The following is a 27,804-nucleotide window of genomic DNA, read 5'->3' as shown; positions in this document are numbered from 1 at the left end:
AACATAAATTGAGTGTTTAATGCAAATACAGGAATGAAGCTGGAGGGTAGGAGTGCTTCCAGAGGAGGCCATCACCCCAGGAGAAGCAGCTGGACTCAGAGCCGGGGAGTCCCAGAGCCTTTGGCAGGCCCTGTCCTTGCGTGGGGAGATCAGCGAGTTCCCAGTGCAGGGACCAAGGACATTCCCAAGCCTGTCCTCAGCCAGCTGGTCCTGCAGGGCTGTTCGGAGCATCCAGGTCTTCTGTCATGTTTTCTTCCCCAGACAAACCTCCCAGACATAGGAAGCCCTTTCAGAAGACACATTTGCCTCTCCACAGCTCCACCCATTATTCTTTACCACTGGTGATGTTCTGTTCTTCTTGGGACACCACAGCGTTATTTGTCTTTCCAGACCAAAAATATATCCCTCAGGAGTATGGCGGTTTTTAAGCTCACACCAAGGGAATGCTTGTAGAGGCCTTGTGTTTTCTTGTGATATTTCCCAGCGATGCGCCTGAAAGGGAGAGGCTAGCCAACTGTTGCTAAACGCAGTATTCTTTTGTGAATAAAAAGGCCCTGACTGCAGCCAAACCGGGATCTGGCTTGGCCGGGTGTGGGACAGGAGCAGTCACCGCAAGCTCCCCAGACATGTGTCTGAGCCCCTGTGTGGCCTGAGGCTGTCCCAGTTAGTCATGGCAGTAGAAAGGCTCTCCCTGCTCGAGATGCAAAAGACTCACCATCCAAACAGCTGGAGTCACCACGTGCCCACTGCGACTGTCTAGCCGTCTGCCCCTCGACAGGGCCCAAAATGATCCAGCCCTGGAGGCCAGCTTTGAAAACCCAAGGCAAGGTCTCACTGTGTTGCCCAGGCTGGAGTGCAGTAGCCCAGTCAGCTCACCGTAACCTTGAACTCCTAGACTCAAGCAATCCTCCCGCCTCAACCTCTCGAAGAGCTGGGATTACAGACATGCACCACTAAGCCTGATTCATTTTTTTTAACTTTTTGTAGAGATGGGGTCTTGCTGTGTTGCCCAGGCTGGTCTTCAATTCCTGACCTCAAGTGATCCTCCTGCCTCAGCCTCCCAGAGCTCTGGGATTAGAGATGTGAGCCACTGTGCCTGGTCTCATGATAACTTTTTATAAAGAAAAAAGTTTAAATCCTCTGTTTCTTCTCTTCCTCATCTTCCCTTACTTTACCCACAAACAGGGAAAGAACTTCCTAGCAGGAGCCATTTCGTTCTGTCTTGGGAGCATTTGTTTCCTTCTCAGTTTCTTAGAAAATGCAGAGTCTGCTTGTTAGCACCACACCGTATCAAATGCGTGTGATTTCCATTCGGCCTGCACCCACGGCAGTGGGCTCTGCCGGACTCCTCCCCATGGGGGGACCTGGGAGGGGGCTGAAAGGCCTGGGGCTGGTGGGAAGTGGTACTCCCTCCAGCATGGCGGTTTGGAGTCTTAGCCATGGCCCAGGGACACTGCCCCTCCCCACCCCCAAGACCCTTCCAGACAACACTGCCTGCTTGGGATGCTCTAGGCCGAAGTGGGCGGTGGGGCTGGCCTCCATCCAGTGCCTGGTAAGTTTACGGCTGGAGTCTCCGTCTTAGAAGTAATTTCTTGTAATTCCACTTGGGAGAGAAGTGTCTTTAGTGCTCATCCCCATTTTAAAGGTGGGTAGTTGGGGGCCTCAAGAGATTAGGAGTGTTGCTCATGATAAAATAAGAAGTGGTGGGGGCTGGGATTTGAAATTCTGCATTCCTGCAGGACACCCTGCCGCCTGTGCCACCTGTTCTCTCTCCCATGTGATGGATACAAACCCCTGAGAGGTCCCTTTTCAGCTCTTGATCCATTCTCAGCTGTTGTATTTCCCTCTGCAGACCCCCCACATTGGCACGTGGGATGTGATGCCTCCAGGGAGTTAGGGGTGAAAAGCAAATGCAGGTTTTCTGTCTCCGCTTTGCCCCAAATCCTACGGGTGTACCAGGCTTGCCTCCCAACGGGCTTGCCTCTCTGTTTTGATACCATCGAGAGCAGCATCTCAGTCAGCTGACTTCCGTTTTCCTGCTGGCATGAGTTCGGCGAGTTTCCCCCTGGTTTTAGAGCCAAAGCCTGTGCACTCGGTATAACTTTGCGTGCTGTCGCCCTGAGAGGCGTCACCGTCGGGCCCCGACTCAGCTGTGTGCCTGAACCGCCCCACTGTACCCATTGCTGTTCATCGGTCACTCAAGGAGCACTTCATACCCATGAATGGAGTGAAATTATTTTACAGCATGGCATTTTTCATGACTATAATTACAAAAGGATTCTCATCATCATTGATGGGGTTCTCCCTGGAGCTAACACTGAGTGAGAAGTTGACCCAGTTAGATTAAAGCTTGACTTAATAAACAGCATTAACACATTTTTAGGCCTATTGACCAATATCCTTTAAATCAGTGTGGTTTTCCAAGGGGGGAAACAAATAAAACCCTAAGGTAGCCAGAGCGCTCTGTTTTTTCTAATTAACCTTGTTCGTTTGATTTCCTTTTGGTTCAAAACAATTTAGGTCAATCTTAGATTTTTAAGAATGAACCTCTGGAGGGAAAGGAAATTAACTAGGCCCTAAAGGGGCTTGGTTACCACAATTAACCCCAAAAGACAGACTCTCAGGCTGGCGGGGGGCCTGGAGAGAGGCCACATGACCACTTCAGGCCATCTGCTCACATGGAGACCCTGGTGGGGGTGTCCTCTTTTCTTTCTTGCCGGCTGGTTAAATAAACTCTGCAGGCCACCACGCTGACGGAAGTTCTGCCCGTTTCCCATGCTCTTTCTGTCTTGTAGCCAAAGCTGTGTTCCCTCTCTTCCTGAGAAGAGGGATCAGCAAACCCTCGACTCCCAGAGATCGCTGGTGGGGTTCGGGGATGGCAGTGCCTGTTCCGGGCAGACCTAAAGCAGAGGTGATGGAAGAGAGGTGCGAGGACAGAGAAGAAAAGAAGGGCATGGGCCGGGAAGGTAGGGCCAGACTCCTGTCTGTGTTAGGAGCAGGGCCTTCCTTCTCCGGACCGTGGGCATCAATCACCCTCAGAGCCCTCGGAGCCTTTCATCATCATCAGAACGCGTTTTACGTGGTGCGGATGCACACGTGACCATGTGCTGTGCCTTTGATCTGCCCGTTCCTTACTCCTTATTTAGATGATGAAAGATGTGGTGCCCCAACTTTGAGTTCCACCTGACACAGAATTTCCTGATTGAGGATGGAGCCTGGGGCTACCCTGAGGTAATTACGGGATAGTCATTATACGTGGAATGTACATTTTTCTAAAGTTTCCACACAGTGAGACACCCACAGTTCTGGCCATGCCCCTTCCCATGACATTATTTTTTCTTCAAAAGGGACCAGTAGCTGAGATTTTGTTAGCAGGGAAATCTGTTTCACAGGAAGGAGCGATGTGTACGTGGGACCGAAACATTGAAGTTTGTAATTTAGTGAAAACCTGATAAATGGGAAGACCATTTGAAACAGATATTTCAGTGGCTGGAAGTCCCGGGTACCCTTGAATTTAGCACTGCTCATTGCATACCTCAGGGACCAGAAACTGGAGACCAACCTGGGCAACGTCACAAGACCTCATCTCTACAAAAAGTAAAAAAAATGAGTCAGGCTTAGGGGTGTGTGCCTGTAATCCCAGCTCCTTGGGAGGTTGAGGTGGGAGGATTGCTTGAGCCCAGGAGTTCAAGGTGACAGTTCAAGTAAGCTGATTGGGCCACTGCACTCCAGCCTGGGCAGCACATTGAGATCCTGCCTCTAAAAAAAGTTTTTTAATATCATCATAAACTCTGTCAGAAATACAAAGGAGCATAAAGAATATAACAAACACCCCGTATCCACAATCTGTCCTAACAAATGAAACATGACCATCCCATTTGAAGGCTTTTTGCCGGACAGAGGGCAAGTCCCTGAGCAGGCATCCAGTGCAGGTGTGCTGAAGAGCCTAGCCTCAAGCTTAAAATGGGATAGTACAGGCCATGAACACGTGAGGCAGTCGGATCACCTGAGGTCAGGAGTTCGGGACCAGCCTGGGCAATATGGTGAAACCCGTCTCTACTAAAAATACAAAACATTAGCTGGGCATGGTGGTGCACGCCTGTAATCCCAGCTACTTGGGAGGCTGAGGCAGGAGAATTGCTTGAACCCAGGAGGTGGAGGTTGCAGTGAGCCGAGAGTGCGCTGTTGCACTCCAACCTGGGCTACAAGAGCAAAACTCCATCTCAAAAATAAATAAACAATTACGAAATAGAAGACAGAATACGATAGGCAGTAAAAGGGAAATGCTGAGCAACAGAATGAGAGTAGTTGGAGTTAAGAAGAGGGAGGCATCGTGGGAGATCAGTGAATGAGGGCAAACTTGTTGAAGGAGGGGGCATGTCAGTTGGGCCATGGAGAACGGTAGGATTATCTAGTTTGTTCTGCATACATCTCCTTAACCCTTCCCTTAAGCTTCTCTTCCAAAGTTTCTCTGGGAAGTTTCTCTTTCCCTTCCCAGACGAAAGCTCTTCCCCTGTTGTTTGTCCTCTCTTGCTTGGCTCAGGCTATGATGGAAGATGTCCTCAGGTTGGGTTTCTGCTGGGTGCCAGATGGCAGCCACCGTGGGAGAAAGGGTGGCCGAGTACTCTAAGGGCCCGGCTCCTCGGTGACCAGCCAGGTGCCCTCCAGCCAGCGGCCCCAACATGACACGGTCCAGGTAACCTCCCTTCTCCGATCCGTTGGGAGGGTGTTTTCCAGGACTGGTGTGAAGTAGGTTTAGTTCCCGAGAAGAACAGAGCTGCCTGATGTGTGAACAGGCCTCTCTGAGACCAGGGAGGCTGCAGCTCTGAGACGTGGAGCAGATGCTGCTCCTCAGGGCCTGTGGAGAGAGAACTGTACCCTCTTCCATCGCTGAAAGCCAGTGGAAGCTTCTCCTCTTCTGGAGGTTCACACATCCATTCTTTCAACATAGATGCATTCCGTGTCAGCTGTGCGCCAGGCCTGGTGCTGGGCTTAGGGCATGGAAAATGGAATCGAAGCTGGTCTCTGTTCCTGAGAGGCTTCTAGCCCCTTTTACGGTGTGTGTTGGATCTGGAAAGCTGGGATAGAAGAAATTGGGTGACTGTGTATTGCCTCTGTGCTTTTGTGTTTCTTTAGAGGTTTCCATGATCAGAATACTTTTGGACTAATAATGTGAGCTCCTTAGATAATTTGAAAATGTGCCCCTATATTCTCTACTGTTTAGAGTGGTATAATGTTGGCATGACCTCATCTTCCTTTCAAGATTACATATTAAAAGAAAATTTGACTTTCTATTAAACGAAGTCAAAGCTGGGTACACTGGTGAGCACCCGTGGTCCCAGCTGCTAGGGAGGCTCAGGCAGAAGGATCACTGGAGTCCAGGAGTTCGAGTCTAGCCTGGGCAACATAATGAGACCTTGTCTCTAAAAAAAATTAATTCATTAAAAAATAAATAAGTAGTAGGAATCAGACCCCAAAATCATAGTTGAACATATTACCTGTTATTTCTTTAAGAGATATCCCTTCTCCTTGAGTTTCATTTTTATGGAAATTATTTGCTTTAAAAAAAATGCACAAAAACTTCAAAGATACAGCATTGATATGACAATAAACTTCCATTTCTTTAAATAAGCTCCTTGCAACAGCAGATGTATCTGTAACAAAAAGGGCAGGAGAAGGAGCTTGCATTTATGTTTATGAACAGGGTAAACTCAGAGACTGGCAACCTTTACCCCGCCCTCCCCCACTCCACCCTCAAGAAGTCCCGAAGAACAAAAGGTAATTCAGATGGCAGAATATTACTTCTGTTGCCGTAGCACCAAACTATTAAAAATAAAACTGTCCCTCAAGGCAAAACATTTCATTTATTTTCCTTTGAATGAGTAACTTGTTTATTAAGATGAACTAAGTGGCTAAATCTAGATGGTACGCAGGCAAGAAAAATTGATTTATTGTAGCCTTTTGGAAAGTATGCTTTATGTTCCCTGGAATTATCTCCGGGTTTTAAATGAAGAAGAGCTCGTTTAGTCGGACAGGGAGCTGCTCTCCCTGGCAATAGGCATCACCCGGCTCTGCAATGTGGAATGTCATATTTGACCTTGGTTCTTTCGCAAATTGGTTCTTTTTGGGCTAAATCAGTGTGTTGAAAGAGTTAGCTAGGTTTAGTGATCTTCAAAGGAGGGCTACATTCCTGCCTGGAATGCATCTGCAGTTTTTTTTAAGCGTTTAATATATAAATCGTTTCACTTTGCCTTATTTCATGTTTGAGATCACTGTGCTACTGCATCTGTTAAAGAGGCCATGCAGAGCGCGGGGAGGGAGCTGCAGTCCCTGGAGCTTCTGAGAGAGCGCCCTTTGTTGCTTCCTGCTTCCTGACCCAGCCTCAGAGGCCTCCCGCCCACAGGGAAGGGTACTTGTCTCAGCAGGGTGGTTCCCCGTTACTGTCTGCTCATCGGGGACAGAAATGTGACATCCAGCTCCCCTCTGACTGAGGTCTCATTTGCCCTAAACTGATGCAACTTCAAAGGAGAAAAGGGTGTAAATGGTTAAAACAACAACGACAAGAACAACAAAGACCTCTACCCAATTGAGCAGTGAAACAGGAAATGCCGCACTGAGGAGAGAAGCTTTTAGTTGGGAAAAAATGTCTCTTTAGAATTTGGACGACAGATGACTCTTACTCTCTTTTCTGGTGGTGATTGTTTTATTTATTATTTATTATTTATTTTTTTTTGAGACAGAGTCTCACTCTGTTGCCTAGGCTGGAGTGCAATGGCGTGATCTCGGCTCACAACCTCTGCTGCTGGGGTTCAAGCGATTCTCCTGCCTCAGCCTCCCTAGTAGCTGGGATTACAGGTGCCCGTCACCACACCAGCTATTTTTTTTTTGTATTTTTAATAGAGACCGGGATTTTTACCACATTGGCCAGGCTGGTCTTGAACTCCTGACCTCAGGTGATCTGCTCGCCTCAGCCTCCCAAAGTGCTAGGATTATAGGCATGAGCCACTGCGCCCGGCCGATTGTTTTATTTTAATATCACAACACACATTATTCCTGATATATAATCTCACGACACCCGCCTTGCTTGCCAAGAGTCCTGAGTGCTTGTCTGGTAAAGATGATTAGCTCCATCTTTCAGATGAGGAAACCGAAGCTCAGAGCATGGGTCCGCAGAACAGTCATAGCTGCCAGCAGTTGCACACCCACACGTGCCATCCCATTTGATCATCACCAACCTGCTAGTTAGGTTTTCCTGTCACCTGAATTTTACAAATGTGGAACAGAAGCGCAGGGAGAATAAATGAGCTGCCTGAGATTGACCAGCTGCTGGTGGAACTGGGGCTTAGCCCAGGACGCTTTCCAAAGCCCCCATGCGGTCACTCAGGATTTCCCATTTCTCTTTGTCCTTTTTGCCTGGTGGCTCTGAAGAGAGCCCACCTGCAGTTCAGCGTGTCTGGATCCTGTGCAGCGGGCAGAGGCCAGAGGCCATGGTGGGGGCCCCAGCACTCAGGCCGGGAATCCCAGGGACTACTCCAGCTTTCATGTCACCAGGGCAGTGACATGGGGGTGTGGGGCAGACTGTGCCTGTGGCTTCTCAGTGGGGTGCCTTAGGGTCCCCTCAGCAGATGGGATTCCGTCTCCTGGTCTGGTTAGCGTGAGATGAACAGGATGGTAGCGCAGTTGTCACCCTGAGGGAGGGGAGGGGAGGGCTCTTGTGAAAAACAGAAGGGACTCTATGGCTGTCTTTCTTCTCCCTGTTTACCTGTCCACCCACCTGCGAGATAAAAGAAGAGCAGAGGAGGTGAGTGAGGAAAAGCAGGAGGGTATTGGGTGTGGGGCCGAAGGTTTTCACTCAATCCGCAGGGAGATCTGAATATTTAACTCTCTATGGAAGAACAAGAACTGGGTGTTCTCCTCTGCCCATTTGTAGCCCAGGGCGACCCCAGGAGCTCTGCATTGTGCTGCGTGGAATCGCCTCAGAGGGGCTGCCTTGGAACAAACAGTTTCAATGTCTGTTTCACATGTGTGCTCTGGCTCAGAACTTTAATAAACAAATATACATGGTACCTTGTCATAGCGGGGCTTTATGTTTCCAAACCTATGAATTAATAAACAGGATGAGCCTTTAAAAAAAAGGGAGCTTGGGGCAGAATGAACCACTAAAAAGTTATTGGCTCTTAACTCCTGCTTTTTGTAGAAGCCTGACAAGCAGCTGACTCAGCCAGACCTGAACCCTTTCCCTGGTTCTTGTTGGCATTTCTGACTTTGCCATTTCAGTTGGCACTGACCCTTCCAAGACTATGTGTGCCAGGAGGGAGCATCTGCCCCCATCTACTCTCTGGGAAGGTGTCCTCTCCCAAGAGGCAGGAGTGTCTTGTTCTGACCGTGGGTTACTTCTCTGTGTCCGTCTGAGAGGTGAAAGCGTTGTTATCACACAGGAGGTAGCAAATACCTACTTCTATTAGAAACCAGAGCAGACTGGGCACAGTGGTTGTGCCCATAATCCCAGCACTTTGGGAGGCTGAGGCAGGCAGATCGCTTGAGCCCAGGGGTTTCAGACTAGCCTGGGCAACATGGAGAAACTCCATCTCTACAAAAAATACAAAAAATTAGCCAGGTGTGGTGGCACCTGCATGTAGTTCCAGCTACTCAGGAGGCTGGGGTGGGAGGATCACCTGAGCCTAGGAGGTCAAGGCTGCAGTGAGCTGTGATTGCACCGCTGCACTCTAGCCTGGGCAACAGAGTGAGATCCTGTCACCTCCACCCCAAAAAAAGAAAACAAAGAAAGAAACCAGAACACCAGGTGTGTCTTTGTGTTTTCACCCTGATCACTGCCTCTCCTGCCAGCCCCCCGCTTTCCGGGGAAGAGCTGACTGTGGCGGGGGACAGAGCGCTGACTCCCACCCAGGCCGTTGGGACTACCCTATCTAGGCCTTAAAATACTATGGGAGTTCCTAGCAAATTCTACCTTATTTGACTTCTCTGAACAGCCCAAACTCTGGTGGGCTCCTTCCCTTGCCTTCACAGGAGACTTGATGCAGGGGGCAGAGGTGAGAGCCCAGGGGGACAGCTGGCCTTCAGGAGGGGTCCTTGCTGAGTGTTTCCAGGAGAGCTTCGGCCTCTGGCAGCACCATGTTCCAGGTGGCACTGAAGACCGGTGGGTGATTTGCAGGGTGTGGGAACAGAAATGCAGAGGAATAAGCTAGTGTTTTCTTCCTTGAGACTTGTTGTTTTCCCTTTGACAGTTTAGATGAATAGTAACAATAACCACCGATAGGAATGTCATCCTGACCAGGGTCTGAAGTCTTCCATGGATGTTCCCATCTAATTCTCACAGTAGCCCTGTGGGCTTTTATGGTAAGAATGATTACTGACTCCACTTTTCACCAGTGTGGGAACTGAGACTTGGAGAGGTTCAGTGACCAGACGATGGAGTCCAAGGTCCAGGGTCCATGATCCAGGGCCCAGATCTTCACACCCCCTGCTCCCTCCCCTTCCATTTCTCCTCTTGCTTTGGGTTTGGGAGGCCTCCGCAGGAGGACGAGCTTTCCCTACTGCCCCGCAGGGCACAATGGCGAACGCCCCTCGCTAGTCAGGCACCCCGAAGGAATAAGGCATGTGACTGTATGTACAATATCCCAATAAAGCATGTGGGTGGTGGGGATGGGTGGGCGAGGTTGAGATCCATTCTTTAAGGCATGAAATACTGTCTCTTTCAAAAAGAGGTTGTGCTGTTCTGCAGCTGGTTTTCTTTAACTACCAGAAACACCAGCATTGTTTCAGAAAGCCACAAAATTTCCAAACACAACGAGAATTCCAAGAGGATAGGGTGTGGGTTTTGGGGGCTGGGGTGGGTATGGACAGGCTTTTTGGGGAGGGAAGACCACAGCCTGAGTGGTTTTGTCCCCCATGGGTAATGAATTTCACATGGCTCCACTGTCCTCAGTTTTATCTGAAGGGTGCTCGAGTTGAAGCCTGGGAAAGAAGGGGATCGGGAAGGAGCAGGCCCCAGGGATTACAGTGACCATAAAAACCAAACAGTGACCCAGGACAGCCCCATTTGGTGTGGCCTCTAATGACTGCCTTCCCTCAGCTGGTGTCAGAGGAGGCACATGGTGTCAGTTATGTTCCAAAGTGACATTTGTATAAATAAGTTTGTAAATGGGAAATTATTTTCCCCCCTCTCCAATCTTAAGAAAACGTGCAGCCTATATCCAAATATTTCTGAAATAGCATCAACAGTAACAGCAAACAGGAGAGCTAATGTCACCAACAAAACTTGTAAGGTCAACCCACAGGAAGAAGGGAGTAAATGAGCAACACCTCGGACAGAGTTTCTCACGTGCCGAAAACACTCAGCGATATTTCTAACAGGCGTGGTGGCCCTTCAGTCAGAAGTGGCCTTTCTCTGGAGTCTGAAGTAAAAAAAAAAAAAAAAAAATTCTGCTCTGCTTCTATTCTTCCTGCTTTTTTTTTTTTTTTTTTTTTTTGGAGATGGAGTTTTACTCTTGTCACCCAGGCTAGAGTGCAATGGCATCATCTCAGCTCACTGTAACCTTCGCTTCCCCCATTCAAACCACTCTCCTGCCTAGTCTCCCAAGTAGCTGGAATTACAGGCACCCACCACCACGCCTGGCAGATTTTTGTATTTTTAGTGGAGATAGTGTTTCACCATGTGGGCCAGGCTGGTCTTGAACTCCTGACCTCATTTGATCGGCTTGCCTCAGCCTCCCAAAGTGCTGGGATGACAGGTGTGGGCCACTGCGCCTGGCCTAGTCTTCCTACTTTTATACTTTGTGTTTGCATTCACCTTGACAAACTCAGGCAGCCTTACCAGATAGCTTGGTATTTGTGAGATTCAGTTCTGAGTTTTGAAGTAAAATTTTAAATATGATTCTTTTTATCCTTTGAAGTATAGAGAAGTCAATAGCCTTGGCTTCTAGGTCTGACTGACTGTTCTATGGATAATGGATATGGAGAATGTGAATTGGAATTTATGTCCGTGGAATCAAGCATGTCCCAATGCATGACATGCATGACCGAAAGTGGCACTTGGCGGAGACAGAGAGGGAAACAGTCCTTCTCTCGAGCTGTGAAGAGTGCAACTCTAGAGTACATTCTCAGTTCTTTTATCTGTGGAGGAAAAGGCGTGTTGTCATGGTTAAGTAATATCACATACCAACTTAGTGACAGGAGAAAGACCCTCTTAACAAGTGGTCTGGGCCAGGCCTGGTGACTCACACCTGTAATCCCAGCACTTTGGGAGGCTGAGGCAGGCAGATCACCTGAGGTTAGGGGTTCGAGACCAGCCTGGCCAACATGGCAAAATGGCAACATGGCAATACAAAAAACTTTTGTATTTTTGTACAAAAAATACAAAAATTAGCCAGGTGTGGTGGTGGGCACCTGTAATCTCAGCTACTGGGGAGGCTGAGGCAGGAGAATTGCTTAAACCTGGGAGGTGGAGATTGTAGTGTGTCGGGATCATACCACTGCACTCCAGCCTGGGTGACAGAGTGAGACTCCATCTCAAAAAAAAAAAAAAAAAAGAAAACAACAAACAAAAAAACCACTAACGTATATTCTAGAGGCTTACACAATTAATTGTAGAAAATGAAACTCTGAAAGAACTAGAAGAAAATATAGGTGAATCTTTATCTAATCTCAAAATAGAGAAGCCTTATTAAAATACGATGGAAGGGAAGAAAAATCAATAAATGAGCCTGAGGTTGAATTACAGATTACTTGTACAAGAATATTCATAGCAGCACAACAGCAAAACCTTGAAACAACCTAAATGTTGCATATTCAGAGTGGATAAACTGTAGAGTTTTTCACAGAAAATTTTCAAAAATTTTAAAAACAATACCCCCAAATTGACAGACTGTAATGACATATAATCCTATGTCTAAACTTTACAATATAATATTAAGTGTGGAAAGCATTACTTAATACACAATAGCCTTTCTTAACCCAATGTTTTAATATGAAAAATTTCAAACATTCAGTAAAGCTGAAAGAATTTTGTAGTGAGTACCTGTACGCTCATCATCTTGCTTCTCCCTTTCACACTTTGCTGTGTATCCTTTCTCACATATTCATTCATTATTCCCTCTAATTCAGCAGTCCTCAGCTTGGGGTGATTTTGCCCCCCAGGAATATCTGCCAATGTTTGGAGACAGTTTTAGTTGTTACAGCTGGGATGGGGTACTACTGACATCTGGTGTGGGTAGAGGCCAGGGACGCTGGTCACAGCCTGCATTCCACATGGCAAGCCCCCACCACAAAGAATCAGCTAGCCCCAGATTGCAGTAGTGCTGAAGCTGGGAACGCTTGCTGGAATCCGTCTTATTTTCTGATACATTTCAGAGAAACCTGGATACACTGGTATACTTCCTCCTCAATATTTAAGCATGTATATCATGAACTAGATTTCCGTATTTATTTACGGTGTTTGTCTTTCGATGTGAAATGTACATGCAATGAAATGCAGAAGTCTCAAGGGTGCCTTCACTGAGTTTTGGCCACAGTGCATTCGCCTGTGTAGCCCAAACCCATGTCAGGACAGAGGACCCTTTACCATTGGCTTGGAAAATCCCCCTTAGCTCCTCTCCAGGCAAGCCTTTCAGCCTCCTTTCCCCAGGAGGCAACTACTATTCTAATTTTTTTTCCACCATAGAAAGCAATGAGAACAGGGTTCTCAGAGTTTTGTTTGTTTTAGAATGGCATATAAATGGAAGAACAACAGATGTGCCCTTTGTGTGAGAATTCGTTCACTCCATGGCACAGCCGTTCTTAAAGTGTGTTCTGCAGGCCTCTTGGGTTCTCCAACACTCCTTCCAGGGGTCCTATATGTCACAGCTATTTTCATTATAATTCTGAGACATTTTTCTCCTCTACACTGTGCTGACATTTATGTAGATGGTGCAAAGGGAACGGTGGGTAAATTGAGGCAGTAGCACCAAACTGTACCTTTGTCATTGTGTTCTTCATCACTACCAACTTACAGAAAAAGGCGCCAGCATCACTTAAAAATGCCCTGGGTGAAACAGAACAGATGTGAATCTTTTAAAATCTCAGCCCCTGAATACATATGCTTTTAATATTCTGTATGATGGCCAGGTGCGGTGGCTTACGCCTGTAATCCCAGCACTTTGGGAGGCTGAGGCGGGCGGATCACCTGAGGTCGGGAGTTCGAGACCAGCCTGACCAATATGGACAAACCCTGTCTTTACTAAAAATACAAAAATGAGCCGGGCGTCGTAGCACATGCCTGTAATCCCAGCTACTGGGGAGGCTGAGGCAGGAGAATCGCTTGAACCTGGGAGGTGGAGGTTGCAGTGAGCCAAGATCGTGCCATTGCACTCCAGCCTGGGCAATAAGAACAAAACTCCATCTCAAAAAAAAAAAAAAAAATTCTGTATGATGTAATGGAAGGTACCCATAAAGCACTTCCACTCCACCACAGTAGCACGATTGTCTTCAGGGAGGGCATGTACGCTGTTGTTGGAGTTGCCAGCCGAGCTAGCTGCTTTTTTCGTGGAACACCATTTTTACCTGGAAGAGCAACTGACCAGCGACTGTTATTCAGGTTTGCGTGTGTGGCAGTGAACCTGTCACTTCAAGGGAAGTAACTGACAGCATTTGTTGCCATTGATAAAACTTGAACTTGCAGGTAAGAATTAGAATTTTTGAAAACTTGTATTTGTCACCATGAACTTCATAGCTTCCCAGTAACTAACCATTTTCCTGACAAGATTGGTGGTGATATTGACATATGATTTAAAAACATATAATGACGTGCATCAACATTTGCAAGATATGCGTAACGCACTGAATACTTATTTTCTAAATGACCTGTTCAGGATATTATACAATTACACACAGGTAAACGTTCCATTCCAACTGTGACGTAGACCAATGGATTTCCACGTATGGAGTAGAAAAAGTGTATTGATGTAGTTTCAGATTCCACATTGCATCTAACCTTTAAGAAACTACCACTTTTAAAGTTTTGGTTTGTATCAAAGATGAATAGCCATAATTATCTGAAAAGGCTATTAAAATAGTTCTTCAAACTCCTACTGCATATCTGTGTGAGGCTTGAGTTTTCTCCATGTACTCCAACCATGAAAACTTTCGGATGAGTTTCCAAGGTAGTTTACACCATTTTACACTTCTACCACAGTGTTTGAGGGTATAATAGCCATTTTACAAAGTTACAACAGCAAAACCCACAATTTCAGAATTCATATAGATGAGATACTACTTGTAAAAAGAAGAGCCAGGGAGGATTTGAGGTGGCAGTAACCTTGGGTGTGAGAGTGCTGCATAGCCAGATGTATACATGGTAAAGGGCCAGTTAAAACGCTGTTGTGTAAATCAAGGAGAGGGGTCCTGGGGGAGCTCTTGGCCATAGGAAACTATTTCCTGTAGTGTCAGTGTCTGTGGCTAACAACATGGCCACAGGCTGTATTTTCCTGTCCATTATCTGTGTATCTAAGTCTGCTGAGGCTCCGGATTCCTGCAAAGAGCAGTCTGTGGCCCTCTGCAGGAGGGCTAATGGAGAAAACATGCATAGGATGCTTACACTGGCTGTGTCAGAGAAGAGGAATGGGCCTATTGCTCCTGCCATCTAATGATTCCTATTGGGAGTCAATGACTCCTTTTCTGTGGGGCTCCCCTCACCCATCCACGTTTCTGGCCTTCCTTGCTAGGGGTTCTTCCCCTAGCTTCCAAGTCCTGTGCAGGTGGCTGGAGGCCAGAGAGGACTCATGTGGCTATGATCAGAGGCATTCCCCCTTCCTCGGTCCATGGGGATGGGAGGGTTTAAGCCCGAGTTTATTTACCCTTAGCAAAACACAACTAGCTTTTATTATTATTATTATTTTAGGACTTGGGATAAAAAGGCCCATAAAAACAAGAGCATAAAACAGCTTTTACTGAGCAAACATCATGCTGATTTATTTGTGAGTAGAATCTGAACCATATGGTCTGGCTTCCCTTAAAATGCACACGGCGTTCAGGATTAAGGGAACAAACTCTTGGCAGATTTGTTTTGCGTTTCACGGAGCACATCATGTTAAAAACAAAATAGAACAATTGTTGAATGCTGACTGTGTGCATGAAATTGTGCTTAGTGGTTGATGTCCATGATCTCACTTCATCCTCACAACGATCCACGCAGTCAGCAGCGTTCCCCACAAGGGGCAGCAGCAGTGCTGAGCTCACGGCCCTCATGACCGGAAGGAAGTTGGGCAAAGTGGGGAAGATCAGGAATCCAGTGGGGAAGAGTCGTCCACCAGTGACAGCACTTCCACCTAAAGTCCCCTGATCGTGAAAGAGATGAAACTGCAAACGAGGACGTGAACTTGGGGCCTGTGGATGGGCTGGCCTTCTCGGGTTGCAGAGAGCCAACTGCATTGTCTTGTTCTCTTGTCCCAGTGGAGACTGAATGCTAAGTCTTTCTGACCATCAAGGCATGAGGTTTCTCTCTTTGCCACCTTTGTATTTGGACATCTCAGCCCTCAGTCTGTATTCTTGTGGAGGGTGCATCTCTTTTTTTTTTGTAGACACAGTTTTGCTCTTAGTTGCCCAGGCTGGAGTGCAATGGTGTGATCTCGGCTCCCTGCAACCTCCTCCTCCCGGGTTCTAAGCGAATCCCCTGCCTCAGCCTCCTGAGTAGCTGGGATTACAGGCATGGACCACCACACCCGGCTAATTTTGTATTTTTAGTAGAGAAGGAGTTTCTCCATGTTGTCAGATTGGTCTTGAACTCCTGACCTCAGGTGATCCACCTGCCTCAACCTCCCAAAGTGCTGGGATTATAAGCATGAGCCACCGCGCCTGGCCAGGTGCATCTCTTTGAGTTTGGGAGCGAAAAGAGTAGGATGGCAGAATCACGTGCTACCAGGCATGATCACGACGATGTTCATTCTGGTTCCTGGGCTTAAGCTTCTAATTTGCTGTAAGGAAGCTCAGTGGGCTTGCCCGTTGCCTGAGTAAAGCCAGCTTATTTCCACTTGTCTTCAGGCGCCCTCCAGTGCCATGGCACTGCTTTGTTAGGTGGCATCTTTCAGATTCTTGAAAAACAGGCCGCTTGTTTCAAATGACCCACAGGGATTGGTGGGCCATTCACTCAATCCACCCCTAGCACGGGCCAGTTGTATGTCGTTTTTTGGCATTTTTGAGGAACAGCTGCCTTTTCAGTACCGGTGACATTATTACCCAGATCCAGTTACGGAGAGGCATGTGTGTCTGTCTGATTGAGCTGAACCGTGGGCAGATCAGAAAGGAAGGATGACTATCCCTTTGGTGGGTTTAGCCAGGGTTTGCTTACCTGGAAGGTCCAGAAAGAAATTCCCCGTCTGTCTACAGCCAGAGGATTTCAAGTCTATAATGTTGCTAAAATTAGCAGCAAAACAAAATTTCCCATGTGAGGTAGCACATGTTGATGGGGTCAGCCAGTGTGACATGGAAACACATCGGCACCTCTGCATCCTGGCCTAAGGCTGCGGCCTCCATCCTCTTCGCCATCATTGGCCTCTCGTTTCTTCCCACCCCTGTCACACAGCCCTTGACCGTGGTTGTCTGCCATGTGGCTTCCTCACGGGCAGAGACACTGCCCTCTGAGCTTGCTCGCCGCTTTGCTCCAGGGTGTGGAATCGAGACCATCCTCGCTAACCCGGTGAAACCCCGTCTCTACTAAAAAATACAAAAAACTAGCCGGGTGAGGTGGCGGGCACCTGTAGTCCCAGCTACTCGGGAGGCTGAGGCAGGAGAATGGCGTGAACCCAGGAGGCGGAGCTTGCAGTGAGCCGAGATCGCGCCACTGCACTCCAGCCTGGGAGACAGAGCGAGACTCCGTCTCAAAAAAAAAAACACCAAAACTTGTCATGATAGGAGAAGGGAAGAACACAGTTATAGTTTTAGACTCACTGTTTCCTGAGCCACTAAATGTATCAGACTGTTAAATTGGGTTATTTTCCCAAAACCTTTTGGTTGTCATTTAAAAAAACACTCTGAGACTGGGCGCAGTGGCTCACGCCTGTGATTCCAGCACTTTAGGAGGCTGAGGTGGGTGGATCACCTGATGTCAGGAGTTTGAGACCAGCCTGGCCAACGTGGTGAAACCCCATCTCTACTAAGAATACAAAAAATTAGCAGGGCATGGTGGCAGGTGCCTGTAATCCCAGCTACTTAGGAGGCTGAGGCAGGAGAATTGCTTGAACCCGGGAGGTGGAGGTTGCAGTGAGCCCAGGTTGCACCTCTGCATTCCAGCCTGGGCAACAAGAGCGGAACTCTGCCTCAGAACAAAACACAACACACTGTGGCTATATTTATTCGTGGAAACAATGATATAACATTCTTAGACCTGTCTTCAAAGGCCACCTGTATCAATAGGGTCCCATGCATGCCACTTATAACATGGATTCTGCAGCACATTGGGACACCAGGAAGCCACCTCCGTTCACTCTCCCTTGCTCTCCCTATTGCTCTAGCACCTCCCGAGGGAGCCCTCTTTCAGGAGCTTTGATCATTCCCTGCACTTGTGCATTTCCATAACTAGCACCACCTTTGTATCTAGATGTTTGCATGCAAGGGGCATCTCCAGGTATCTTCCCATGTGTCCTTAGTTGCCCAGGCGGGCGGATCACCTGAGGTCAGGAGTTTGAGGCCAGCCTGACCAACATGGAGAAACCCCATCTCTACTAAAAATACAAAGTTAGCTGGGCGTGGAGGCGTATGCCTGTAATCCCACCTACTCGGGAGGCTGAGGCAGGAGAATTGCTTGAACCTGGTAGGTGGAGGTTGCAGTGAGCCAAGATCTCACCACTGCACTCCAGCCTGGGCAACAAGAGCAAAAACTTCATCTAAAAAAAAAAAAAAAAGAAACAAAAGGCAGTTTCCCCAGTTGTAAGTAGGACTAGAGGAAAGAGTGATAATAATGTTGGTAACGATAAAATACAATTACTGAGTGCTTACCGTGTGTAGGAGATATACTTAGTAATTTACATGCGTTATCTCACTTAATCTGCGCAGTAATCCCAGGAGATAACGTTACCCTCATTTTGCAGCTGAAATGTAGCAAGGTTGCTTCCCCGCTGGAGGTGACACACCCAGTAGTGATGGACTAGAGGCGGAAACCTCGGAAACCTCGCTTTGCCTGACTGGAGTTCATTCTCCAATCGCTGTATGGTGCTGTGTCCTAATAGTAGCCTGATGGCTTTAACAAGAGAAAATAAGGTTACCTTCCAGCTAGAGGGATTTATTATTATTATAATTATTGTATTTATTTATTTTGAGACAGGGCCTTCTTCTGTTTCCCAGGCTGGAGTGCAATGATGCAATCTTGGCTCACTGCAGCCTCCGCCTCCCAGGTTCAAGTGATTCACACGTCTCAGCCTCCCTAGTAGGTCGGACTACAGGCACGTGCCACGATATCTGGCTAATTATTTTTTTATTTTGTTTTAGTAGAGACGGGGTTTTACCATGTTGGCCAGGCTGGTCTAGAACTCCTGACCTCATGTAATCCACTCACCTCGGTTTCCCAAAGTGCTGGGATTACAAGCGTGAGCCACCGCGCCCTGCCAGATTTATCTTACCCGTGTCTCTCTGACAGGATATATTGTCAAACTCCCAAACCGTATTTTTAGGGGGGTTGCAAATTTTGCTTCCAAATGATCTTGTAAGAGCAGGATATTCTCTGCCTAAAGGGATGAGGGTACAGTTTCTAAAAGAGGTCCATTGTAGTTCAAACTCTCGCAGGTAAGGAGCCGTGACTTACTAACTTTCAACTTTGAAACATTCGCGGGTAAAAGCAGAGCTACGTGCTACAGCAAAATCCCGGCTGCCCATCAGCAGCTGATAGTACCGAGTACCTTTTGTCTTGGCCGTCCTGTTGTTCCTTAATCTGATGTATACTTACTGTGTTTAATCTGTCCTTCATCTGATGTATACATACTGTGTTTAATCTGTCCTTCATCTGATGTATACTTACTGTGTTTAATCTGTCCTTAATCTGATGTATACTTACTGTGTTTGTGTTTATTTTCCTAACATTTTTAGCCTCATCCTATTCCCAAAAGTGACAGGCACTGTAACTATTGAAGGTACTGGTTAAAAGTAGTGTTTGATTATTCCGTAAGCAAAGTAATACTCTGGATTAAAACAAAGGGACTGTTATCTGAATCTCAATTTCTGTTATTTTCCAAATTTCTTTATTCATTCTCTTGTTGATGTATATGAAGATGAACAAAGAGAGCAAATAAAACCACTCAGAGGCCGGGCTGGGTGGCTCATGCCTGTAATCCCAGCACTTTGGGAGGCCAAGATGGGCGGATCACGAGGTCAGGAGTTTGAGATCAGCCTGGCCAACATGGTGAAACCCCGTCTGTACTAAAAATACAAAAATTTAGCCTAGCGTGGTGACAGGCGCCTGTAATTCCAGCTACTTGGGAGGCTGAGGCAGGAGAATTGCTTGATCCCAGGAGGCAGAGGTTGCAGAGAGCCGAGTTTGTGCCACTGCGCTCCAGCCTGGGTGACAGAGCAAGACTTTGTCTAAAAAATAAATAAATAAATAAAAAAAACTACAATCCAAGAATACGGAAAAAAGAAGATGTGAGTCTATGTATTAAAAGTTTCTACATGTATCTGGGAAAATTGCCCCAGAGTGCTTAAATTCTAGATGTATCTTCATAAACTTTGTGGTTAAAAGATGAGGGAGAAGGAGGAGGATGAGGAGGAAGAGGAGGAAGAAAACAAACCTCTGGGCCTCCAGTAAAAATACCAAGTCACTTAAAAAGAAAAAAAAAAGTAGACTGGCATCAGACTTACCAACAGCTGCGTGCAAAGCAAGACAAGGATGGAACAATGTTTTCAAGAAAGGTAAGGACTGTATGAATCAAGGATTTTAAATCCATCCCATCTGTCTTTCACATATCAAAGTTATAGAAAAAAAAGTTTTAATCCTACAAGAACTCAGGGACTACTGTCCTAACAACTCCTTCCCAAAGAATATACCAGAGGGTTGGCACCATCAAACAGAGAGAAGACTAAGGAAATTTGTCAAAATAACTGGTGGTTTGAACAAAAGATGCAAAACTACTTTGAAAGAGGGCTTCATGTTTCAGAGATTAATCGGACGTATCCATCCATAAGATCCTTGCCAAGAAAGCTTGAATAATAAAACAATGGAGCTAGATTGCAATGTTTTCACCAAATCCAGAATCTCTGAAGAGATTAGGATATGGCTTTGGCAGCTCTAGATGCCAAATTTGTAAAGCAAGAGAAGGGAAAAAGTGCAAGTAATTAATGGAGCTTTGAAAAGACCTGAAGCAGGACAGTCGGGAGTAGATGAAAGGGTTTTCTAAGAAAAGAGGTAGAAATGTGGAATTTGGTAAATTTTATTGAGAAGGCACCCAAGTAGATTTAGGCTTATAGCTCTTACAAACATCAAAAATGTTTTATTGTATTAAAGAGCTAATACTCCTTAATTATGACTTCATTATTTATGGTATAGAGAATATCTAGATGCACTATTTACCTCTTTTTGTTCCTACCTAGAAATGGTAGCAAATACATGTGGTTTCATTTCTGGTTTTTTTTTTTTTTTGAGACGGAGTCTCACGCTGTTGCCCAGGCTGGAGTGCAGTGGCGCGATCTCGGCTCACTGCAAGCTCCGCCTCCTGGGTTCACGCCATTCTCCTGCCTCAGCCTCCTGAGTAGCTGGGACTACAGGCGCCCGCCACCGCGCCTGGCTAATTTTTTGTATTTTTAGTAGAGACGGGGTTTCACTGTGGTCTCGATCTCCTGACCTTGTGATCCACCCGCCTCGGCCTCCCAAAGTGCTGGGATTACAGGCTTGAGCCACCGTGCCCGGCCTTCTGGTTTTTTTTTTGAGATGGAGTTTTGCTTTTGTTGCCTAGGCAGGCGTACAGTGGCGCGATCTCAGCTCCACAACCTCTGCCTCCCAGGTTCAAGTGATTCTCCTGTCTTAGCCTCCCGAGTAGCTGGGATCACAGGCATGAGCCACCACGCCTGGCTAATTTTGTATTTTTTAGTAGAGACGGGGTTTCTCCGTGTTGGTTAGGCTGGTCTTGAACTCCCGACCTCAGGTGATCTGCCCACCTAGGTGTCCCACAGTGCTGCGATTAGAGGCGTGAGCCACCGCGCCCGGCGGTTTCATTCCTTTCCTCCAAAGTCACGTTGCACATCAATATGTGATTTGGCAATGGTTCTCATTTTCACTGAGCCCCAGTGAAGCCTCAGAATTCTACTCAACGTAGCACACGAGGCAGCCGTTACTACTCTATCTGCATTTGTTGTAAGTTGAAATAGATTTGCTATCCCTGCCCTACTTGTAGGGTCTGTAGTCTGATTACTTGGCACCGTCATCTCACTTGTGGAGACTAACGGGATTACAGACACACTTTCTCAGCAAGCGTTGATTAGTCGCTGAGTAAATGACAAACACTGTATGAGGCTCTGGGCATAACAAAATGATTAGGACACATTCCCATCCTCCAAGAGGCTCACAGGGCCCAGAAGGGAGTGAATGATTCTGTAGAATTTGTCTTGTGAATGTGTTACTCCTTAAGTTATATTGAGCTTTGCAGTGATCAAGAAATATTCTACTTTGTAGAAAGATCATGGAATCACATAGACCTCAAGTTTTAGGCATGGCAAAACTTTATGCACAATTTCTTATGTAAAGTGATTCTCTCTGTCCTTATCCTTAGCACCTTGCTACTCAAAACGTGACCTGAGGACCAGTGGAAAGACATTACCTGGGTATTTGTTAGAAAATGCAGAATTCCAGTCTCATCTCAGATCTCTTGAAACATAATTCTCATTGTATGAAGAAACCCAGGTGACTTGTACGTACATAAAAGTTTGAGAAAAGTGTCCAGCTAGAACAAGGTCGATTTCCACCTGCCACTTTTTTTCTCCCTACCACACTTAAAAAAATCTCTTAACCACAGACACATATTCCAAATATCATTTTCTCTCTTTGCCATAATTTTCTTATTTGTAGAGATACTATTATAACATGGGAACACTATTAGTACCTGTCCTGTCTGATGAGAGTGAGCATTTACTGAGATCACGCATCTGTGGTGCTCAGTAGAGTGCCTGGCTTCATAAATAAATGTTATTTTGTGAATGATTTACGTGATACTAGTTTAAAGGAAAATCAGGACTTAGAAATAATGTTTCGGGCCGGGTGCGGTGGCCCACACCTGTAATCCCAGCACTTTGGGAGGCTGAGGCAGGTGGATCACCTGAGGTCAGGAGTTTGAGACTCCAGCCTGGCCGGGTAAAACCCCATCTCTACAAAAAATACAAAAATTAGATGGGCATGGTGGCGGGCGCCTGTAATCCCAGGTACTTGGGAGGCTGAGGCAGGAAAATTGCTTGAACCTGGGAGGTGGAGGTTGCAATGAGCCAAGATTGTGCCACTGTACTCCAGCTTGGACTTCAGAGTGAGACTCCCTCTTGAAAAAAAAAAAGAAAAAAGAAATTTCGACACCTGGCCTGTTCTCAGTGGAGGAAATTCTGAATTTTTTAGTTGTTGGACCCTTGTTTGATATGTTTAAGTAAATACCCAATAAAATGGTATCTAACGCACCCTTGCCAGGCTGAGTGGTACCCACACTTGTACCTTGCACTCACACACACACCACACACACATCGCACACCTGTCAGGGGGCACAGCCCCAGGTGAGCCTGAGTGCTGTGCTTGCCTCGTGGGGTGCTCCATGGAGATGGGTCTCCCAGGCCTCAGGGCTCCCTGGGTGCACCCCCTGTTTCTGCATTTCTGCGTGCTGGAAGAGATGGCTACGGGCGACCAGGCCGGAGAACTTTCCCAGCATGGTGAGGCGTGCTGGTAAGACAGCAGTGTTTCCTGGGTTACATGTGGGAAGGACTGGGTTGGAGATAGGCCAGCAATTTGGCCTCCTGACTTGGGGTGCTCCAGTCTGCAGCTGGAAGTTCTTCCTGGGGGCTTGCAAAGAGGAAGAGCAAAGAGAAGGACACTGATTTATTCAGCCGGGAATTTGCTTGGTTTGACTGGAAGCCTTTGACTTGCATGAGCTCAGCAGGGGAGCGCCTTTTCCAGGCCTTGCAACACCAGCCTGCTATTAAGCGTTTCTAAGAGAATAAAAGCCTGTTGTGTTAAAAGGACTTGCCCTCCACCAGCAGCAGTGGGCCCATTAGCCAATCTGTTGGACACCCGGTGGCACACAGGCTGGCTCTGCAGGAGGTCGTCCTGGCCCCCTGCCCCTGTGTCTTTCAGAAGGCAGAGTCTGTGGGAGAGATCTGCTTCCCCATCCTCCTGCCTGGTGGAGCTGAGTGTCAACTGATACTGTCCTTTGGCCTCCCTCCTCCTCTGTGCCTACTGCACTGGGTTTAGCTGCCTGTGGAGGGGCTCCATGTACCTTCCTTTGTGGAGCTGATGTGTTCAGGAAAATCTTTGAGTATGTTAGATTTGTATAAATTAGGTCATTACTGTCTTGCTTTAAGGTTATACTTCAAAGGCCATAGTTAATTAAAGGTAGGTGTCCTTTGTCATTCAAAGTGAACATTTATGTCAGTTCCATAATATTTGCTTTTTAATTTCTGTTAAGAAATATGGGTTGGGTGCGGTGGCTCATGCTTGTAATTCCAGTGCTTTGAGAGGCTAAGGTAGGAGGATGGCTTGAGGCCAGGAGTTCCAGACCAGTCTGGGCAACATGGCAAGATCCTATCTCTAAAACAAGAAAAAAATGAGCCAGGTGTGGTGGCATTCACCTTTAACTCTAGCTACTCAGGAGGCAGAGGTGGGAGGATCGCTTGAGCCTAAGAGTTTGAGGTTGCAGTGAGCTGTGATCACACCACTGCACTCGAACTTGGGTGACAGAGACTCTGGAAACAAAGAAAAGAAAAGAAAGAGAGAGATGGAGGGAGAGAGAAAGGGAGGAAGGAAGGGTTCAGAATGTAGAAGGAAGGAAAGGAGGGAGGGAGGAAGGGAAGAAGGGTTCAAAATATAGATAGAAAGGAAAAGTCCGCAGAAAACTGGAGTAAAGCCTAAAGCTCCTGAAATAGTCAGTGTGCTAAGCCGGAACCATGTGTACAATTTTAAGACATGAGAGTGAAATACTGGGTTTGTCATTTGGATAAGTTTTTGAGTAGTTAAAGAGTGCTTATCACCTTCCCAAAACAGCCCACCACTATAAGCTGCCTGTACACACTGCATCACTTATTGTTATTATTTTTTGAGACAGACTCTTACTGTGTCACCCAGGCTGGAGTACAGTGTCATGATCTTGGCTCACTGCAACCTCCACCTCCCAGATTCAAGTGATTCTCCTGCCTCAGCCTCCCAAGTAGCTGGGACTACAGGTATGTGCCACCATGCCTGGCTAATTTTTGTATTTTTAGTAGAAACGGGGTTTCACCATGCTGGCCAGGTTGGTCTCGAACTCCTGACCTTGTGGTCTGCCCACCTTGGCCTCCCAAAATGCTGGGATTACAGACGTGAGCCTCTGGCATCACTTGTGTTTTAATGAACAAGGTGTATACAGGTAAGAAAGTTAAGCATGTAAGTGCCAAGTTCATGTCTTGGTTCTATCATTTACCAGCCATGGGGCTTTCGGCAAGTTAGTTTTAACCTCATTCAGCCTCAACATCTTCAACTCTAAAATGGGAATAAATGTTGCCTCCATCATAGATTGATTGGGAAAAATAAAAGATATTGCATATAAAATGGCTTAACACAGTGCCAGGGACGTAACTGACAATCAATATTATAATTCTTAATATGTGAACTGCAGGATTTTTATTATTTAAAGGAACTTTAAGTGAATTTCTTATAAACCTATAATGTTAGCAATGTTATGAATTAAATTTGTTTTATAAGTTTGAAGTTTGGTATATTGTATTTTCTTGAAGCAAATTTTATAATGCATGCAACTTGATTTTTCCTTGTCCTTTCTTATTTTTGGTAAGAATGTCTAAACCTGAAAACAATGGAGTGTAGAAATAAAAGTACACGATGCAGAATCCAAGAATGCTAATGCTCGGGGAAAGGAACACTGAGTGTGCATGGCTGGGAGCCCCATGGGGGCTGGGATTTGCTCACGGCTCTATCCCCAGGGCAGAACACCATGGGTGGCATGCAGTAGGTGCCTAATCAGTATGTGTTGCTTGAATAAATGAATGAGACCACATAGCCCAACATCTTCATTTTGCAGATGGAAACATAAGGCACAGAGAAGTGAAGTGACTTGTCTAAAATTACTTAAGGCAGATCTGGGACTCAGTCTCTGGTCCGTGTGATCACAAATGCTTCTAAGGCTCACAAAACAGCAGAATTCCTCTGCAATGAAGATCGTGGTGTCTTAAGCAACACACTGGCTGACTGGTTGTCTCCCTTTCTCCCTCCCTCCTCTGCTCCCTCTTTCTTCTTCTCCTTCCTTTCTTTCTTCCTCCCATTCCTGCCCATTGCCTCTGGTGGTGTGTCCTTTGCTAAACGAGGGCTGGACAGGTGTACCTACAACTCTGTCTTATACCATGCACCTCTAAAGTCCATCTTTAGACTACGATGTAGAGCAGATGTGAATGTTGAACTTCCCTTCTCTCTGGACATATGGCATAATCTTATGTCTCTGTTAGCTAGTCTGCCCTCCTGCCACCCATTTCAAGGTACCGTTGGCTCCTGGAAGCTATCTGGATGGAGTTTTTGTAACAGGGGAAAGGGTTCCTCCAGTACCTAGGAAGCCTTGGGTGGGTGATGGTCCCTGTGATCACCCAGCCGTGGTAAGGCCTGCTTCCCTAGCTTAGCAAAATGGTACCCTGGTGGAGGATGATCCTGCAGCTGGGACCCCAGGGGTCGACGAGCATCATGGCAAAAAAGCCTTTATAGGACCTCCCACTTTACCACTTCCAGCCTTTTGGAAACAAACACATTTACTTCCATTCTTTGCTGGCAACACTGTCTTTTGTACGGACTGCATTTGTTTGGATTAATCCAGGGAGTCTGCAAATTTTTGTCCAAATAAGAATATTGTAGCTGGGTGCAGTGGCCCACACCTGTAATCCCAGCACTTTGGGAGGCCGAGGTGTGAAGGTTGTTCAGAGCCAGCCTGGGCAACATAGTGAGACCTCATCTCTACTAAGTAAATAAGTAAAAATTAACCAGGCATGGTGACACGTGCCTATAGTCCCAGCTACTTGGGAGGCTGAGATGGGAGGATCACTTGAGCCCAGGGTGTCGAGGCTACAGTGAGCCATGATTACACACTGCACTCCAGTCTGGGCAACAGAGTAGGACCCTGCCTCAGAAAAAGAAAAAAATGTTGTTATTTGGCCAGGCATGTGGGCTCATGCCTGTAATCCCAGCACTTTGGGAGGCCAAGGCAGGCAGATCATCTGAGGTCAGTAGTTCAAGACCAGACTGACCAACATGGTGAGACCCTGTCTACTAAAAAAATACAAAAATTAGCTGGGCATGGTGGCGGGCACCTGTAATCCCAACTACTCAGGAGGCTGAGGCACAAGAATCACTTGAACCCAAGAGGCAGAGATTGCACTGAGCCGAGATCGTACCACTGCACTCCAACCTGGGTGACAGAGTGAAACTCCATCTAAAAAAAAAAAAAAAAAAAAAAAAAAGTCATTTGAGAATCACAAAACTCTGGTCTTTTTTAACATAGGAGAGTCATGTAGAGCAGTGCTTCTCAAACTGTATGTGATGAAGGACCAGTTTTTAAACCTTCCATATATTGTGTTGCAGATCAACATATCCATCAAAGACAATAAAAATGAATAGAAAGATGGAAAAAAATTCCAAACCCAAAAGACATTAAAATGTCCTGAATTTTTTTTTATTACTAAGAACAATTGGGCTGGTCATGATGGCTCACACCTGTAATCCCAGCACTTTGGGAGGCCAAGGCGGGCGGATCACTTGAGGTCAGGAGTTCGAGACCAGCCTGCCCAACATGGCGAAACCCCGTCTCTACTAAAAATACAAAAAATTAGCCGGACGTGGTGGTAGGTGCCTGTAATCCCAGCTACTCGGGAGGCTGAGGCAGGAGAATTGCTTGAACCCGGGAGGCGGAGGTTGCAGTGAACTGAGAAGGCGTCATTGCACTCCAGCCTGGGCAACAGAGCGAAACTGTCTCAAAAAACAAAACAAAACAAAAAACCCAACTGATATAAAATTATACATATTTCTGCAAAAAATTCTAAATGCTTACTCTCAGTTTGGTAGCAAACTCTCCGTAGACCTGACTTTGAGGAGCCATTGATATGGAGACGTGGTTTCTTACGTCTAATTTTGTTTTCCGCCATCTACTGCAAGAGTTGTATTTTCTGCCTCACATCGCTGTCCTTCTCCCAGCCCATTCATTTTACTTCCCCTCTCAGAATGGCCTGTGTAATGGGAGGCCCAAGACATTCAGTGGAAGATGGACATGGGCAGGAGTTAATTCTCCTCTAGAGAATGCCTCCATGTTCTTCTGTCATCCGTGCAGATATCAGGCTGCAGTCCCTCAGAAAATGATGATGATGCACAAGGCGAAGAAGCAGATATCGACATGAGGCCAATAAAAAAGGTCATGAGCCAATAAAAATGACCCTCTGATTCACTTTCCAGAAGAGCTACATTTTAATGATTTACTAGAAAGTGGATTCTTTCTTTGCATCAATTTTTATCAACAACTTAAAGGAAATGCCATTAATAGATGAAGAACACATTTTTGATTCATTGACTAGGATTATGGTTAGTAAAATGATTTTCTTTTGTTTGGGTTTTGTTGTTGT

The 27,804-nt window shown here is 46.5% G+C and overlaps 1 protein-coding gene across 1 annotated transcript in view; it reads left to right on the top strand.

The window, feature by feature from the left end:
• Positions 1 to 27,804, top strand: part of KIF26B (kinesin family member 26B) — a 555,676-nt gene that overhangs the window by 57,297 nt on the left and 470,575 nt on the right. The gene's annotated exons all lie outside the window — the stretch shown is intronic.

Source organism: Macaca mulatta, chromosome 1, assembly GCF_049350105.2.
Source record: "Macaca mulatta isolate MMU2019108-1 chromosome 1, T2T-MMU8v2.0, whole genome shotgun sequence".
NCBI lineage: Eukaryota > Metazoa > Chordata > Mammalia > Primates > Cercopithecidae > Macaca > Macaca mulatta.
The sequence above is the reverse complement of the archived record's forward strand: the minus strand, read 5'-3'. Positions and strand labels throughout refer to the sequence as shown.